At 45.7% G+C, this 12,853-nt stretch overlaps 1 long non-coding RNA gene across 1 annotated transcript; it reads right to left on the reverse strand.

Annotated features, from left to right (window-relative positions):
• Positions 1-9,114: 9,114 nt before the first annotated feature.
• LOC309702476 lies at positions 9,115-9,639 on the reverse strand. The gene is made up of 3 exons (XR_014275537.1): positions 9,536-9,639; positions 9,291-9,461; positions 9,115-9,211 (listed from the first exon to the last, which is right to left on the reverse strand). It is a non-coding gene; the product is annotated as an uncharacterized lncRNA (long non-coding RNA).
• Positions 9,640-12,853: the final 3,214 nt, after the last annotated feature.

Here is a 12,853-nt window from a genome sequence, read left to right on the forward strand (position 1 = left end):
TTAACATGAGAGCTTCAGCCCTGCTGATGTGTTAAATAAAGACATGCAGGAAAACTGATGAGACTCTGAAATAACTCTTTATATTTATAATGTAACTCTGCATCAAAAGAACAACAAAGGATCCCAGACAGGTTTCTGTGAACAAAGACCATTCTGATGTTTCTGTGTTTCTAACACTTTGACATTATTAGTAAACAGACTGCAGTGAGCAGCATTTATAAAGAGCTTCTATATAAAGATATGACAGCTGTTTGACAAGTTTATCACTCTGTGTTTGGACCTGATCAGTCCAGCTGTTTACTTGAAACATGTTCATTTACCTGTTCTGTTATATTCATGTTCTTGTCTCTGTTGAAAACACATTTTAATGTCCCTCAGATTTTTCTCCCAGATGAATAAATATAAAAATGACACAAACTGACTGCAGCTACTTTTTGTCCTTTCTGTCAAAAACCTTCATGTGACTCATGAGAGACACGTTTCAGCTGTTTGTGACAGATCAGAGGCCAACAAGTCATTTATAACACTTTCCATCATTGTTTAAAGTTCTCAGTGTTTCTGTGTTGCTGCGTATAGGATCTCCCAGCATCATCACTGTGCTGTCCAATCATTGTGTGCGAGGTTACCCTTATAGTGCGATGTGTGTTTGCACAAAGAGAAGCATGTGTGTCAAATATAAATAAGCACAGAACAGAAACAGCTGCTCGTTTCTTCTGTTTAGAGTCAAGTTAGTGTTTTGTGTCTTTGTTTGAGGCCTGATGTCGAGCAGAGGTGTGTGTAACTGCACTGGTCTGTTATATGTGTGAAGTGTGTGCTTCTCTTCAGCATCATCTTTGTCACTGCTGATTCCTTTGTGTCATCATGTGTTGAGAAGAGAGAACAGTTATAACGGAGGAGCAAAAGGAAGCCCTGAAATCTGCATCAACAAGGAAGTGTTGGCTCACCAGTGATCCCAGCAGAGCCACTGGTTTGGCTCCAGTTGTTCTAGATTCAATGATGTTGTTGCTACAGATACATGTCAGCATCTTTATTGAATTTTATATGAAGCAGAAATGGTGTCATTAGGAGAAGAAGAGGAGAACAAGTCCGGCGAGGAGGCAGCAGCTCTTAAAGATGAAACAGCAGCTCAGCCCTGAGCTCAGAGAGCTGCACATGAAAAAGCTCCTCAAGCAGATCCTGTCAGAGGTTTGTCATCAACAGGAGGAACTGTTCACATCATAGGATGAAGATGCTGTCAGCTGGATGAAGAAGGTTATTTAATGCAAACGTTCACACTGAAGTCAAATTGTTGTCGTGTTGAACAGATTCATGTACTGATCGTCTCCAGAATGTTAGAAGAGCTTCAATGAATCATTAGAAACAACTTACAGCTGCACAGCTGTGTCAAACACATCTGTGTGTCATTGTGGGATTGTTGTGTTTCTACATGTGACACACGTCTAAAACATGCACACAATCTGAACACAAACAGGGACTCATGTGTTCCCACAGCCAGATGCTGAGAGCCATTTCCTTGTAGTCCTGTGTCTACATACATGAACCATTAGATGTTATTGGAATGATTGTCAGCTCTGATAGTTTCATGTGTGTTTAGCTGGACGCTGTTTGATCCTCGACATGTTTAAAGGTGTCCAGTCCTGAGACACTGGGGCTGGAAACAGCTGTGATGTCATTGGACTGTCACACAGACAGAAGTGCATGAAGTGAGCAGCCGAGGAGCCGCTGATGTTTTGGATTCAACAGCATTTGAAAGGTCGACACAGACACATTTGCACACAGAAAGCTGAATCTGTCATATGCCACAGTGAACTCACTGTTCAGTGTTTTTCAGGAAGCTTCTTAACTGCCTCTGCTGCCAAACAAGCAGCTGATGTCCTTGAGAAGAAGCTGAAGAAGTCTTCAACAACAAATACAGGAAGTGGACTTTCAAATACTAGATTCACTTTAGACTCACAGAGAAATGACTCAACCAGCTGTGTTTGATTGACTCCTTTGACTATATGAAAGGTCAGTGTGTGTCTGCATCTCAGCTGTGATGAGGCTGGGGGTCATGGGAGGCCACCGTAGCAGCCTCTTCAACATCATGACATCATCATAAATGCTGCTGGACTGTCTGATGGGCTGACGGTGAAAAAGCCGTCGGGAAGGAAACAGAAGACATTTCAGAGGCTGCAGCAGATTTCTTTGATTCGGGGCCTTTTTCAGCTTTATTGGACAGAGCAGTGAAGATAAGTGACAGCAAAGCAGAGAGAAAGGGGGCGTGGCCCGGGTCAAAGCCAGGCCAGCTGCTCTCCACCTCGTGGTCACCTGCTCATCCTAGTGAGCTCCACCAGCAGCCCTTTCACACACTTTACACTGTCAAACACTGTGTGTGGACCTCAGCTAACAACAGGCTACATTTAAGTCTGGACTACATGCTTTTATATTGTTTTTATTCCATCAGCAGCTCAACATCATGAGCAGCTTTGACATAAAGACATCAAACTCAAGCTGACTTTAAACTACTTTTAATACAGGGGCTCAAAAACAACAACATCTTTATTATATATCAGGACACAAAGTCATTTCATCTCAAAGGGAAACAGCTTTATTTGGAATAACCAGCACTATCAACTGGTTTGGGATCTCCACCAGTTTCATGTCTTTGCAGCTTCTCCAACAAAGTTCCTGTAAAATCAGCATGTTTGTCTTTATTGGTTTGATAGTGATTGATTATTCAGTCCCAATCTGCTGTCATCTAAAGAACAAAATGATGTTTCTATGAGTCACAAAGCTCCAGATGTTGTCGGCTTCACAAAGAAAACAAAGAACTTAAACACAAAGTGTTTGGAGCCAAAATGTTCCCAAGCTGCTCTTTTTGAAATGGCAGAGGTACAGTGGTGTCTAACAGCACACTGTGGAAGGCAAACATGTTATTGTTGGATGAAACTTCATGAATCCTTTGTAGATTTGAGCTGTTGGAGCCTTTCTTTTCTCTTCAGGTGTACAGATGCTGAGGAGGCAGGTGGAGCAGGTGGAGCTGTTGTGATGCTGGCAGAGGGTGTGTCTTAGTAACTCTGTGAGGCAGAACTGGATCCAACATTGTGGATGTGTTGATGTTGGAGCCATTAAGAGTCTCTGGCCACACTGTAGGATTTCCCTTTGATCCACTGTGGGGGCATTTTGGAGTCTGTCAGTGAAACTCTTCATGTTTGTGTTTGACTCCAGTTTATAGAAACAGAGAAATGTGTCATGCTTTTGTTCGGCCTCCACAAATACACACATTTGTTCATTGGTTGGACTTTTTGGAAGGAGACACATTGAAAACCATGTTAATAAGATCTTGTTGTTTCCTGTGGATCCGACACAGAGAGTGGACTTCAGACAGAAAGCGTGGAAGAGATTTTAGAGGCCGTGTGTGGCAACAGGAAGTTTCTGTGTGTTTGCTGATCTTACATGTGGAAAACAACACGTGATGTTTGTGAAGTTCTACAATGATCATTGTTCTCACAGCATTTTGAGTGGGAACAGTTCAAACTGGGAGTAGTGGGAGTTATTTACTGATTGAAACAAGCTGAATGTTTCTGTGACGATGAAGATCAGCAGCTCAGCTGATCAATGAACTGACATCTATCAGTCGTTTCATGAGATGAAGTCATCAGCAGACATTTGTTCTGACTGTGTGATGAATGTCAGAACGTCAGGGCTCTGCTTTAGTCACTGCTTGATGATCATTGGCTCATTGTTGAATCCAGGGCCCAGTCTGACCTCTGACCTTTGCTGCAGGTCTTCTGTGTTATCTCCACTTTCATGTCTGATCTTCTGCTGTATCGTCCAAAATAAACATCTGGATCATTTCCAACACTTCAGCAGATCTTTAGTTTGGGCAGTGCAGCACAAAATAACACATATTGTACTATACTGCCCACTTCCTGATCTTATTGGATCTGTGTGTGAGGTTGGTGAAGGAAACACATGTTTACTGAGTGAGTCGCTGCCATTAGGAACTAGTTTTTATATCACAGCCTGGAAATCACACAGGACCATTTCTGCAAGTGAAAAGTCGTCATTGGAGGAAAATGATTGTGCGACTGAAGAATTGTCCCAACTACATGTGCTGCTGACCTTTGACCTTTCCTTTAGGTGCACAGAGGAGTCTGTGGAAACATCCAGAACTGAGGCAGTGCTACAGATGCTTCAAATAAAGTGGTGTATTATCCATGTTTTCTATGGATCACATCCAGTATCCTGATCTAACGAGCCCCCTTTTTGTGGATTTTAGAGCCTCTGACTTTTGCTGCGTCTCATTTCAAGCACAAGAGCAAGAAGTGGATGAAGAAATGGGGCGAGTGGGGTCAGTGTGGTGCACGTCAGCTGTGCTCACACATGCTTTCACAAAGAACATGTGTGTTCATCGGCAGCATTAAGGTGCACTTTAGTCTTCATAATAATAAAGTATTCTGACTTTATTCTTCTGAATCCTCACAGTCATGTTGCAGCTCTGCTCTGCTTTAAGAACATGTTCTACCAGGATGTTACTTTCCTAAACGTGTTCTCCAAATGTTCCAAAGACTTTGTTCTTGTCAGAGGTAGTGTCGTGGATGAGAGAAGGAGGACCCAAACGCTGGACTCACAGGCAGGTAGGTGAAGGTGGATGTTTATTGCCGAAGGAGCGAGCAAACAGTACAGAGGGAGGAAATGGCTGGCTGACTGAATGAATGAATGAATGACCAAAGGACTGACTGACTGAACATACAGACGACATAGACATCAGACGTACATCATCAATGACCCGACACTGAATGGGTAGAACAGAGGGCTTAAATACACAGACTGGTGATAATGATGATAATGAGAGAACGGTGAGTACACAGCTGAACATAATGAACTAATGATAATGGGAAGAGGACTGAACATAATGCACACAGACCAAGGCTAACACAATAAAACAGGAAGTGGAACAGGCAGTAGATAAACAGTGAACGTGAACTGAAAATACTGGGTCACCGACCCAGGAACCCTGACAGTACCCCCCCCCTTCAAAGGCCGGCACCCGACGGCCAAAAGAAAAAGAACCAGAACAGGGCGGGCGGAGGGGGCCCAGGACGGAGGGACGGAGTCCACACAGAGACAGTTCAGGTGGGTGGCCACGTGGCCCGAGGCCGAGACGAGACAGGTCAGGTGGGCGGCCACGTGGAAGGCAGCAGCGACCACTGAGCCGGTCCGGTAGGTGGCTGCGGCGGTCGAGACGAGACTGTTCCGGTGGACCGACCGTGCGGAAGGCAACGGCGGCGGCGAAGGAGACGACGGAGCAGTTCAGGGGGCCGACCGCGTGGAAGGCAGCGGCGGCTCTCCAGTGTTAGGCGTGCTGGCCACGGCCCGGTGGGCACAGGACCAGACGAGGCCGGCCCAGGCGACGACGGGGCCGGACCAGGCGAAGCACAGGCTGGAGCTGCAGCAGGTGAAACAAAAGCCAAAGTCGAGGCTGGGCCAGACGAGGACGAAGACTCTGAGGCTGGGCCAGACGAGGACGAAGACTCTGAGGCTGGGCCAGACGAGGACGAAGACTCTGAGGCTGGGCCAGACGAGGACGGAGGCTCTGAGGCTGGAGCCGGACCAGGCGGAGCAGAAGCAGAGGCCGACGCCAGACCAGGCGACGTTGAAGGCGATGCAGAGGCAGAGGCCGGGCGTGGGTGCAGCTGAGGCAGAGGCCGGGCCGGGCGTGGGTGCAGCTGAGGCAGAGGCCTGACCAGGCGAAGTTGAAGCCTCTGGCTGGAGACAGGCCGGGCCAGCGGGTGCGGAAACCCCTGGCTGAGAAGCAGGAGAGCTCACAGCTGGCTCTGGGTGCTGTGGCTGCAGGTCCGGGAACCGAACAGGATGGTGGACAGGCGACTGGGAAACAGGAGGCGACTGGACTGACTGGACAGGGGACTGAGCTACAGGAGGTGACTGGGGGACAGGAGCAGACTGGACTGACTGGACAGGGGACTGAGCTACAGGAGGTGACTGGAGGACAGGAGGGGACTGAGCTACAGGAGGTGACTGGAGGACAGGAGGGGACTGAGCTACAGGAGGTGACTGGAGGACAGGAGGGGACTGAGCTACAGGAGGTGACTGGAGGACAGGAGGGGACTGAGCTACAGGAGGTGACTGGACTAGAGGTGAGTGAACTGACTGGAGGGCAGCAGGAGACTGGACAGCAGGTGAGTGAACTGACTGAAGGGAAAGCTGAACAGCAGGTGAGGGAACTGACTGGAGTGGAGATGCTAAGGGAGGAACAGAGGCAGGCGTGGCTGACGACGGAGCTGAGGTTGGTGTGGCTGATGGCTGAGCTACAGACTGGGCTGGACAGGGAGATAAAGCTACAGCCTGGGCTAGTAAAGCTGGTGCCTGAGCAGGGGACACTTCAGCCAGCCTAACCAGGGATAAAGCTAGTGCGTGAAAGGCTGGATCAGGTGGTGGATGAAGTGGTGGACTGATTGGCTCTTCCGTGCTTCCAGAGCGTGAGGGCACTGGCTGGAGGTATACGGGGTCACAGCTGCCCTCGTCCTGGGTGCGGGCACAGGTGTGGGTGTCGGCTGACTGACAGGAGTGGAAATGATGACTGGGCGAGTGATACTGACAGGTCTATCTGGATTTATTCTGGTCCTTCTGCCACCACTATTTACAGTCTTTGACTGAACAGTCTTTGGGGGAGCAGAGCAGAAAAAATCTTCCCAGTCCACTTCATCCTCTAGGAGGGAAACATCCCATGAATCAGAAAAGAGTCTATTGTGTGTTTTAAGTGAATAATCAGATGGTGAGTGCGAAAAACAGTCACTGGAGCTCACCATCGGGAGTTGCGACGTGTGCGCCGCTTTCTCCGGGAAGAGGCAGTGGGCGGGGTACACAGCCGAGCCTCTGGCACGGGAGCCTCCATTGAGCCGAGGTGGGAGGCGGAGCCACCGTGCCATGGCGAGGTTGAAGGTCCGGTGAGTAAAATGGCTGGTGGGCGAGCGAGGAGCGGAGCAGCGGAAGAGCGAGCGGCCGAAGCCTGGCCTGTGACGCCCACTCTCCGCGGCGAATGCTCCGATGCAGGTGAGGCAGCAGGTGGAGGACCGCGGCGTCTCCGAGGCCCGCCCAGAGCCAGGCGAGTCCCCTCAAAGACGTGCTCCCTCTCTGAGAAGAGCCGCTGTTTCCACCTGAGCTTCTCCGCCCAAATGGAGAGCGCTACGTCCTGCCGCTCGAAAAGGTCCGAGTCCGCTGGGTCCACAACGCGTGGTCGGGTCATTGTGTCAGAGGTAGTGTCGTGGATGAGAGAAGGAGGACCCAAACGCTGGACTCACAGGCAGGTAGGTGAAGGTGGATGTTTATTGCCGAAGGAGCGAGCAAACAGTACAGAGGGAGGAAATGGCTGGCTGACTGAATGAATGAATGACCAAAGGACTGACTGACTGACTGACTGACTGACTGACTGACTGACTGACTGAACATACAGACGACATAGACATCAGGCGTACATCATCAATGACCCGACACTGAATGGGTAGAACAGAGGGCTTAAATACACAGACTGGTGATAATGATGATAATGAGAGACCGGTGAGTACACAGCTGAACATAATGAACTAATGATAATGGGAAGAGGACTGAACATAATGCACACAGACCAAGGCTAACACAATAAAACAGGAAGTGGAAAAGGCAGTAGATAAACAGTGAACGTGAACTGAAAATACTGGGTCACCGACCCAGGAACCCTGACAGTTCTAAGTCGTTCTACATGATGAAACATCCACACTGAGTTTAAGAAGGACACACAAACACCATCTGTCCTTTCATCATGTGTACAAACGTGTTCAGATGTCAAATGTACCGTGAATGGATGCAAATGTGGATCGTTCCAATAAAATGAGGCAGTTTTGTAAGTGGATCACAGTTTGAAGTTCATTATAACCTATAAGAACATGTTATTCAAACCAACTTTATCCAACAGGAAGAAGCATCAGGGGAACAGGAAACATTCAAACATGTTTACTGTAAGAACTGCACAAAGGAAGGAAACACAATCCTACACACGAGCACTTTAAAATGGACATTTAGCTTTTCAAACATCAGGGAGCTGCAATAACAACACTGAGCCCATTCTGATCAGACTGAAAGATTTATAGAGATTTATCCATGTGCTGGAAAAGGATTTGATATCAACATAGATGCAGATTAGCAGGAGCATTTTCTTCATATTGATTTAGAGTTCAGTACCAGGAATATGTAAAATTAACATCTGTGCGCATGACGAGTGATGAAAATTCAAAGTCAGGCTTTCAAAGGATGTCAGAATTGGTGTCTCTATCTGTGACTGTCCCAGAGGAACCTGCCTGAGGGATTATTACAGATCTGTCTATATAGAAAGACTTGCATTGATTCACAGTGTACAATTCTTTCTAATCTATTAACATCTTCCTCCAAATCCTGTTTCTGCTGTTTAATGACATATGTCTGAATACAGACAGTGGAAAAATGTCAGTTTTAGTTTTACTGGATCTCAGTGCAGCATTTGATACAGTTGACCACAACATATTACTCAAACGACTGGAGAACTGGACAGGTCTTTCAGGAACTGTACTAAACTGGTTCAAAACATACTTAGAAAACAGGAAATACTTTGTATCAATAGGTAACTTCACATCCGAGCAGACAAGTATCACATGTGGAGTTCCCCAAGGTTCCATCTTGGGACCCTTTCTGTTTAACATTTACATGCTCCCACTGGCACAGATTATAAAGAACAACAAAATAAACTGTCATAGCTATGCAGATGACACACAAATATATATCACAATGTCACCAGGAGACCAAGGCCCCGTACAATTTTCTCCAGCTAAACAAAACAAAACTGAGGTAATAGTCTTTGGCGCCAAAGAAAAACGATTACAGGTCACCAGAGAACTTCAATCTATACATCTAAAAACCACAAACCAGGCGAGACATGTGGGTGTTGTCACGGCTCAACGGCACGAGGGAACAGGGATGGACACAGGCGCAGAAACCAACCCGGAAGCGAGGTGACAGAAAACAAATGATTTATTTCCGCCCACAGGGAAAACAAAGGTGAAACACAAAGCGACGCCACCACACTAGTGGCGCGTAGGATTCGTCTGTGAAAATGAGGGCGACCTAGACACCTCTAGGAGACGGCTGAACAGCGGGGACAGCGGGGAGGTAGAAACAGGACTAGGTAGGGGCCGGGGCACTGGAACAAGAGGAGATCACGATCAGAGGGATCCAGCAGACAACCAATAATCCTCCGCAGTTGAATTGAATTGCCTTACTTGGTTTCAGATGGAGGGGACAGGTGGAGCGGAAAACCCGGAAGCGGTCGAGGCGTGGGGAGGCAGGCAGGTGAGCAGTGGGTCGGCAGGCCACGTTGTGTGAGCAGCTGGCGGCCCAGGTCCAGGAGGACGGGAGCGAGGGGAACAAGATCTCCACTCCGGGTGCTATCGCTGAGGACAAGAAAAGACAGGTCAGTCATCACACGGCGTTAAGACAAGGTTTTAGGATGCTCCACTGAACTAACATGGGAATAGCAGATACTCAGGCGATGAGTGGTTGAGAGCGCAGGTCTGATATACCGCTGGCACGATTGCTCACAGGTGGTCAGCCAGGGAGGGGCAACCGGACTCCGCCTAAAGGAGGAGGAGCCGCTGTCTGAGACCTGCAGGTGCCCAACCAGACCATGACAGGTGTAGTGATGGATGCAGACCTAAACTTAGAAAAACACATTAAGACAATAACAAAGTCAGCTTACTATCGCCTCAAGAATATTTCAAGGATAAAAGATCTGATGTCTCAACAGGACCTGGAAAAACTAGTCCATGCATTCATCTTTAGTAGGCTTGATTACTGTAACAGCATCTTTACAGGTCTACCTAAAAAATCAGTCAGACAACTACAGCTCATTCAGAACTCTGCTGCTCGAGTCCTCACTAAGACCAAAAAAGTGGACCACATCAGTCCAGCTCTGAGGTCCTTACACTGGCTGCCTGTCCGTCAGAGGATAGACTTTAAAGTTCTGATGCTGGTCTATAAAGCTCTGAATGGTTTAGGACCAAAATACATCAGTGACCTCCTGACCCAGTATGAACCTTCCAGATCCCTCAGGTCATCTGGATCCGGTCTTTTATCAGTTCCCAGAGTCAGAACCAGACACGGAGAAGCTGCATTCAGCTTTTATGCTCCTTATATCTGGAACAAACTCCCAGAAAGCCTCAGATCAGCTGAAACACTCAGTTTATTTAAATCCAGGTTGAAGACTCACCTGTTCTCAGCTGCATTTGAATAAAGCACCAAATCCACACTTTTAAGCTTAAATTTCAAAACTTACATTTAACTACTGATTTTATCTACTGTTCTGATCTGTTTTGATTTTATATACTGTTTTGTTTGTTTGTTTGTTAATTAGTTAGTTTGTTTGCTTGTTTTAATCAATTTTAAATCATGCTTTTTATTTGTTTTTGTTTCTAATGTCTCTGTAAAGCACTTTGAATCACCTTGTTGTTGAATTGTGCTATACAAATAAACTTGCCTTGCCTTGCCATCAGAAGGGCTCAAACCTCCTGCTGTTTCTACTGGACCATAAATTCTACTTTATGATCATCTTCAAAAATAAAAACGTGAGTTTATTTGTGAACTCTGTGAAATGTGTCTGATGTTTAGTTTGAACCAATCCTGTGTCAGCTGCAGCCACATCATTGCCACACATACAAATGGGTGCGTTCCTGTTTAGACCTGCTGGCTGTCAATGGGCTTCATTCCTTTTCATTTCAGCCATTTCCGGTGGTCGGCTGTGATCTAAACTCAACATGGCTCCTGTGTTAGAAGAGCCTCTGATTTTAAACTTTGCACATTTAATAGTTTCTTTCCAACACTGTGGAGCTACCAGCCCAGTATATGTAGCCCACAGTAGATGGAGTTATCAAGCTGACTGACAAACATCAGGACTCATGTGATCCCTACATGTGGACCTTTCACAGATGGATCCAAGTGCAGATTCAACTCTGCATCACATTTGACTTCAGCTGTTACACACTTTCTAGCTGTGTCACTTCCTGCTTTTTGGACAGTTTATTCATGTCCACAAATGTTTGGCTGCATGTTTTTATCATCTATATTTCCAGTCTTCATACAGCCGATATTTCATGTGAACTCCAACCTGCCAGCTGCCATGTTTTCAGGGTTCATTCAGTGTTGAAATGTAGGACAAACAGCAGCACATGTTCTCTAAATGTTTGCAGTCATTTTAAATGAAGCTGATACTACATGAGACATTTTCCATATTTACTGTCTTTGAACAGAGAATAATAAAGCCATCAAACATATACAGGCTGTGCAAATACAAACTTCTGTGGTGCATTTGATGACCTGCAGAGGAGAACAAGTCGGGCTTTTCAGCCCTAACACAACCTCTTTGTTCTCAATACTACAAAACCTTCAAAGGCTGATATGCAAGTTTGCATGAATCACCAACACAGTTGTATTTGTTTCTAGTATAGTTATAAATAAGCTGATCAAATATCTGCTGACTGATTAGATCCAGTATCTGTTACAGATGAACTGGATATCACAGCGCATGTTGTTAATCCGTCATATCAAACTAAACCGTGTTGCTGGTGTAAATATCCTCCAATAAAGTCAGATGAGGGCTGCTGTTGCCAGGTAACGATGATGTCACACTGGATCTTCTGATCTTTAGCATCGTAGCGCTCGGAGTCTGATGTTGGCTCATGTGTTGTTAAACACCAACATGACGTTCTACTAGTCAAGGCCTCACCTTAACCCACTGATGCTGATCACACAGACCCACTAATAGAACTGTTTTATCAGGGTTTGATGCAGCGTCAGCATTAATGTCACATTTAATCAGACCACATTTACATTACAAGCCCACTACAACCATATGGAACTCCAAAGTGTTCAAAATTAAATAAATAAATAAGTCATGATGAAATAAATAACTATGTGAATAAATAAGACACAGATATGTAATGTGAGAATGATATTGTGAAATAATTGAACACATTTTGAAAAAAAGCTCATTATTGTGAAATATATTGCATTCTGCTATATAAATTTACTTATTATTGTGAAATATTATTTCATGATCATTATTTTTCACAATAACAGAGATTATTCCTGAGGCATTTTATTTATTCCCAGCCATTTTTAATCCAAAATGTCCTTTTTTTCAAAGTCAGTCTTTATTTCAAAATCCCGTTTTTCCCAATGGCCTATTTATTTCATTATTATTACACATTATTTGACCACAAGCAATATTTTCTGGTTTGACGCCGTCTTTGTAGCCAGAAACCAGCTCTCTCCTCGGCTTCCTCCACTACACGCTTCCCCCACGCCGGTCTCCTCCGTCACTATAAAGGGGAGAGTCATGAGCTCCATCACCCTCACCTGTGCCGTCCAACGTCCCGCCACCAGCCTCCACTGCAGCAGGCCAGAGACCACACCCCTGCCACAATAAGTAAAAGTATATCCTTGCTGTACCCTTAATGCTAAATGTGCTAAATTAACCGCTGCCTTTGCCCCTTTGGGATTATTCTTATGTCACTGGGATGTTGACCTTTGACCTTCACATTAGAGAGATGGGCAGACATAATTAGTGTATGAATTTTAAAGTAACAGGTAATAAAGAGAGTGACATGTCAGACAAGTGGAGTGGTTTGTTTGTCCATAGAGATGCTTCCTTTTGTTTGTTTTAAGGTTTAAATGGATTTGTTGAATGTGTTTCTTTTCATCAATACTGCCATTTAGTTGTGTAAATGTGCATGTTAGAGGTGTGAAGAGGTTTTGTGTTTAGAAATGTATAGAAACCAATCATTTACTG

The sequence above is a fragment of the Aulonocara stuartgranti genome (assembly GCF_965226115.1).
Source record: "Aulonocara stuartgranti genome assembly, chromosome: 3".
NCBI classification, from domain to species: Eukaryota; Metazoa; Chordata; class Actinopteri; order Cichliformes; family Cichlidae; genus Aulonocara; species Aulonocara stuartgranti.